Here is a 6,587-nt window from a genome sequence, read left to right as displayed (position 1 = left end):
GGAACTTTAGGTGTTTTCGCTCAAAAAACACTCACAACGCCCGGTCTGGGAATCGAAACCGCGATCCTATGACCGCGAGTCTGCTGCCCTAACCACTGGGCCATTGCGCCTCCACATAGAACATAACCCTAACCCTATTTATACAGAAAGCCTTGATAGATATATTGGTCTTCAAAATGGTCATTGATGATTTCATTTACATTTCGGGTGTCTTGGCTGCTATTGTTTGTTAACCCATTAGCATTCAGATTACCCTGTGAAATATAATGCCTATTTATTCACATTGTTTTGAAATAATCATGCATTATCTCATAGCTTTGAGATTTCAATGATGTGATTGCTTATTTTTAAAATGACATTGTAGGGTAGGTATGAGAAGCTGGATCTGGCTGGTTTGAACATAAAACAGGTAGAACATTTAGGCCGGATGTGGCCAGTTTAAATGCTAAAGGGTTAATTTTATAATTACTTTGTGTTAGTAAGAAGGACTTAATTTTGTAGCAAAGACAAATAATTCCTGATTCTGTTGTTTGTAGAATAGTTCTTAAGACTTTTAGACAATTCTTAAGACTCTTGGACATGTCCACCTCATCAGATGTTCAAATCATCTGATGAGATGGGCACATCCTATGGTTCTGAAACTTCAGGTAAGCTTGATCTGAGTCAAAGTGTTATTACACACACACACACATGCATCATTAAATATGTTTAAATTATATATATATATATATATATATACACATCTTTAGACCTCCTTTGGTCATGAATAACAATGGGATTGCACCTAGAAGGTTACCCTCTGAGGTACAAATCCAGGCAAGTTTGTTTGTGGAAGACCAGCAGTCGCTCATGCATACCAGTCTCTCCTCTCCATGTCACTGATATTATCCAAGGGAAAGGCAAAGGGGCTGATACAGCTTGGCACTAGTGATGTCACAACTCATTTCTCCAGCTGAGTGAACAGGAGCAACATGAAATAAAGTGTCTTGCTCAAGAACACAACATACAGTCTAGTCTAGGAATTGAACTCACAACATTACGCTTGTAAGCCCAACGCTCTAACCATTGAGCCATGTGCAGTCACACACACACACTTGTGGCCAATTTACAGACTTTGGATCATAGAAATTCATTGTTTTGTTATACCAAAATCTATCACTAAGCTATCTTAGTGATTTGATCTCATTGTAATAAAAAGTATGTCAAAGTTCAATGTAACAGGACAGACAATTTCAGCAAATTCTAGCTATAAGTTTATACTGTGCTAAGACACTTGGTGTAGGCATGGTTGTGAAGTTATTGAGTTTGGTTTGAACCAAGAGGTTTCAGGTTCTATCCTGCTGTGTGACATCTTCGTCAAGTGTTAGTAACTAATACGCATGGTATGGTACCAAAAGATATTGGTGTATCTCAGGCAACATGGTTGATGTTTTTTAATATTTTGTTATACTTTTTAAAGTGGAGGCCCAGTGGTTAGGGCAGCGGACTCACGGTCATAGGATCACAGTTTCGATTCCCAGATCGGGCGTTGTGAGTGTTTATTGAGCGAAAACACCTAAAAGCTCCACGAAGCTCCGGCAGGGGATGGCCACCAGCAGGGTACGCCACGTACCCTGCTGTACTCTTTTACCGCAACTTTGTCTCACTCTTTCTTCCTGTTTCTGTTGTGCCTGTATTTTCAAAGGGGTCAGCCTTGTCACACTCTGTGTCACGCTGAATATCCCCGAGAACTACGTTAAGGGTACACGTGTCTGTGGAGTGCTCAGCCACTTGCACGTTAATTTCACGAGCAGGCTGTTCCGTTGATCGGATCAATTGGGAACCCTCGACATCGTAAGCGACGGAGTGCCAACAACAAACAAACATACTTTTTAAAACATTTTTGTCTTTTTTCATTTTGTCAGTTCTTCATGATTTTCTCTTCATTGCTCAATTCTACCATCTTTCACTCTTAACCTTTGGTTTCCCCAACCGGTAAGTAGCTACTCCCACCCCACCCCCCGGTATCACAGCCATGCTACTCGGCAGTGAAACATGGGTTGTGACTGCTGAGTACGTATGCAGAAACTTGAAAGAAATGCAGCTAGCATGCTTTGCTGGATGTGCAATGGCAGTGTGCCTGTATGCCAGAGCGTAAGAGAGAAAAATTGAGCACATGGAGCACCACATATGGTGTGCAAGAGAGGCGACTGCACTGGGATGGTCATGTGAGGTGTATGGATGAGGACAGCTGTGTAAAGAAGTGCCGATCTCTAACCGTGGAGGGAACCTGTGGAAGAGGCAGACCCAGGAGGACATGGGACAAGGTGGTGAAGCACGATCTTCGAATGTGGAATCTCACGGAGACGATGACAAGTGGTTGTGACCTTTGGCAATAACAGCGTCCGTGCCAATGACACGCAAATGCACCTGTGCTGGTGACACATAAGAGGCATTCACTACACTCTGGGAGTGTTGGAATTAAGGGCATCCAGTCATAGAAACCAAGCCAAATTCAGACTGGAACCTGGTATAGCTCTCCTGCTTACCAGTTCCTGTCAAACCGTCTAACCCAGGGGTTTTCAAACTTTTTGACTTGCGGACCCCTTTATATTTCAGGCTTTACCTTAGAGACCCCCTTATAAACGCTTATGAAATTTATACATAAATATTTGCTTAAAATAACATTTTTACATTTATTTATTTAACAGTATTTAACAAATAGGTTTATTGTCAATTAAAAGATTTCAATTAAAAAAACATGTATAAAATCAAATTGCCCATAAAAAGTATTTGCTGTCTATGGACCCCCTGTGGTCCGGGGACCACAGTTTGAAAACCCCTGGTCTAACCCATGCCAGCACAGGAAAGTGGGCGTTAAATGATGATGATGATATATGGCAGTCTTTCGTTATTGGTACACGACATCCTTCACCCACACAAACTTCCCTCGTCACATAAAGAGGTTAGGCTGATAAAAGAGGATGAATGACGTCTCCTCATACTGACACTACACACATACAAAGGGAGAAACGTCGACATTGTTGCGACCATCACTGCACCTTCGTTACTCACCGACATCTAATATACCTCCACCGACACCATCATTTACAGTACATCGCCATTCCTCTCTCGTATCTATCTATCTCACACTTTCAGCTACCACTACCACCACCATCGTCAATTCTACAATAATCCCCCACTTTCTACTTTGTGAACTCGCCTCATAACTAAAAGCTATACACATGGGCCATCAGTTAAGTGGTTGTAACGATGTCCTACAACTCTTTCTATCAGCGCAGCCTACACAACTGTAACTCATCTCCTATACCAGGGGTTTTCAAACTTTTTGACTTGCGGACCCCTTTTTTATATTTCAGGCGTTTCTTATAAACGCTTATGAAATTTACACATAAATATTTGCTTAAAATAACATTTTTATATTTATTTATTTAACAGTATTTAACAAATAGGTTTATTGTCAATTAAAAGATTTCGATTAAAAGACATATAAAATCAAATTGCCCATAAAAAGTATTTGCTGTCCACGGACACCCTGTGGTCCGGGGACCACAGTTTGAAAACCCCTGTCCTATACAATGCCGGACTAATATCCGGCAAGCTTGGGACCGGAAGTGTTTCGGATTTCTGGATTTTCTGTTTTTTGTGAAGTCTAAATAGAAAACAAAATATGAAATATAACTATGAATAGTAAAGAATTAGATTGTATTTAACAGAATCAAATTAATACATTTCTAAAGCAGGGTCTGTTTGATATTTATTAAGCCACTGAAAATTCTTTAAAACATTTTTTGTACCGTGTGTATAATATGTTTTAGGATGAAAACTAAACATTAATACAATTCTAAAACTGAGTATATTTAATCTTCATTAATCTACTTAATAACAAAACTATATTTAACACACCGCATGCAAATTAACTAACTTCAAAGAACAGCGCCTGTATATATTCAATACATTGCATAAAATCGAACAATATCCCCGGATTTCTGGAAATTCCGGAGTTTTGGAAAGCGGATAAAGAGGTCCGGTACAAAAGCAAAATAGGAATAATGTAGAAGGAGGAGGAGGATGGGGAAAAAGAAACAGGAGGTAGGACGTAACCGGAAAGCTGTTCAGTTCAGCAGTGAATGATACTATTACTTAATAATGATGGAGACGATGACAATTCCTTACCATAGGCACAAAGGCCACAATTATTGTTAATATTAATAATAATTGTTTCTTTAATTGTCTTTTAAGAGCCACGGATGTGGGGTGTAATAACACTGAAGACTGCTGCTTTTATAATAAATATTTATTTAGGAATGGTAATAAAAAAATAATACTGAGGCTATTATAGTTCGTCAGTGATTAGTTGAAATTATCGAAATAAGACAATTTTTAACGTGAAATAACTTCGAATACAAATTTTTTTATCTGTTCTATACCACGATATATACAAGTATACGAAGTTTGAAAGTGTTTCGGTACCAGAAACACTACATAAAAAAATGTTGCCCGTCAAATCATAAAGGTCCATAATTTCAACAAATAAAGACTTAATTTAGTAATATAATAAAAAAAACAAAACAAAGAGACATTTACTCGTGCATATATATATATATATATGTGTGTGTGTATGTATGTATGTATGTATATATATATATATATATATATATATATATATACACACGTGTATATCATGCATGTACATAGGGAACATGGTAAGTAGGAGTAATAGAGCGCTTCCGTGAGATGCAAGATGATATAATTATAGAGATATAGAAAGAGCAACGGCTGAAGAAAGGATGAGAAATAGAGCTGGAGAGAGAGATACATAGAGAGAGGGAGAGAGGTGAAGACGCATTGACGGATATAGAGATAAAGGTAGAGAGAATGAGAGACAAGGAGAAAGTTGAGGAAGGTAAGGCAGCATAGAGAGAGATATAGAAAGATAAAGAGAGGGAGTGAGCGTCATGGGGAGAGGAAGAGAGCTGAAGCATAGAGAGGGAAGAGAGATAAAGATGTATAAAGGGAGGTAAAAATAAAAAGAGAGGGAAACAGACGCGGAGGGAGAAGGGAGATGAAGAGAGGTGAAGCATAGAGGGAGTGAGAGAAGAGAGATAAAGAAGTATAGAGGGAGGTAAAAATAAAGAGAGAAACAAACGTGGAGAGAAAGCGAGCTGAAGCATGGAGGGAGTAAGAGAAAAAGAGAGGGAAGCAGACGCGGAGGGAGAAGGGAGAGGAAGAGAGGTGGAGCATAGTGAGAGAGAAGGAAGAGAGATAAAGATGTATAGAGGGAGGGAAAAATAAAAAGAGAGGGAAACAGACGCGGAGGGAAAAGGGAGAGGAAGAGAGGTGAAGCATAGAGGGAGTGAGAGAAGAGAGATAAAGAAGTATAGAGGGAGGTAAAAATAAAAAGAGAGGGAAACAGACGCAGACAGAGAGGGAGAGGAAGACATATAATGACACAGATAAGAGAGAAAGAGTGAAAGACAGAGGAAAAAACGTAAACAGTGAGAAAATATCGAGGTTATCAGAAGAGAGAGAGAGAGAAAAAATGAGAACGAATCGAAAATAGTCAAAGGAAAATAAGTGTGAGAATGGCTGACAGGGAGAGAGTGAGGGTATGAAGATGAGAGAGAGGGGGAGAGAGTGAGTGTATGAAGATGAGGGAGGGGGAGAGAGTGAGTGTATGATGATGAGGGAGAGGGAAACCGAGTGAGTGTATGAAGATGAGAGAGAGAGAGAGAGTGAAAGAAAGCCTGTGAAAGTAGAGAGGGGAAGTGAAAGCATTTGAAAGACAAAGAGGGAGAGGGTGAAAGAGTGAAGGCGAAATAAAGAGAGAGAAAGACAGAGTGAAAGACAAGCAATCAGAGATAGAGAAAGAAAGAGTAATGAAGAGATAAAAACAGAGCCAAAGAGAGAAAGAAAGTGTAGGAGAGATAAAGACACAAATAGAGAGAGTGAGAGATAAAGACACAAATAGAGAGAGTGAGAAATAGAAAGTGTAGGAGAGATAAAGACACAAATAGAGAGAGTGAGAGATAGAAAGTGTAGGAGAGATAAAGACACAAATAGAGAGAGTGAGAGATAAAGACACAAATAGAGAGAGTGAGAGATAGAAAGTGTAGGAGAAATAAAGACACAAATAGAGAGAGTGAGAGATAGAAAGTGTAGGAGAGATAAAGACACAAATAGAGAGAGAGAGATACGGACAAAGATGGAAGCTATTAAAGTATGGAGTTGACAGATGCAAAAAGAAGGCAGCAAGAGGCGACGAAGATGAGATGGACGCGGGACTTAAAGCAAGCAACAATAGCAACAACAACAACAGCAGCAACAACAAAATTAGGGATCAGATCTGTGGTGGAGGCGGTGTCGGAGGAGGCTGGTGCGGTGGAGGCGGTGGCTGTGGTGGCGAACAGGGATTACTCTTTCTTCTAGATAGGATTCTAGATAACACTTAGCCACAAACACACACACACACACACAAGCACATACACACACACACACATATATATATATACTCACACACACACTCATATATATATATATATACACACACACACACATATATACTTACATTTATAGGCACAAACACA

This window comes from Octopus bimaculoides, chromosome 27 (genome assembly GCF_001194135.2).
Source record: "Octopus bimaculoides isolate UCB-OBI-ISO-001 chromosome 27, ASM119413v2, whole genome shotgun sequence".
Lineage (NCBI taxonomy): Eukaryota > Metazoa > Mollusca > Cephalopoda > Octopoda > Octopodidae > Octopus > Octopus bimaculoides.
This window is presented reverse-complemented; position numbering follows the sequence as displayed.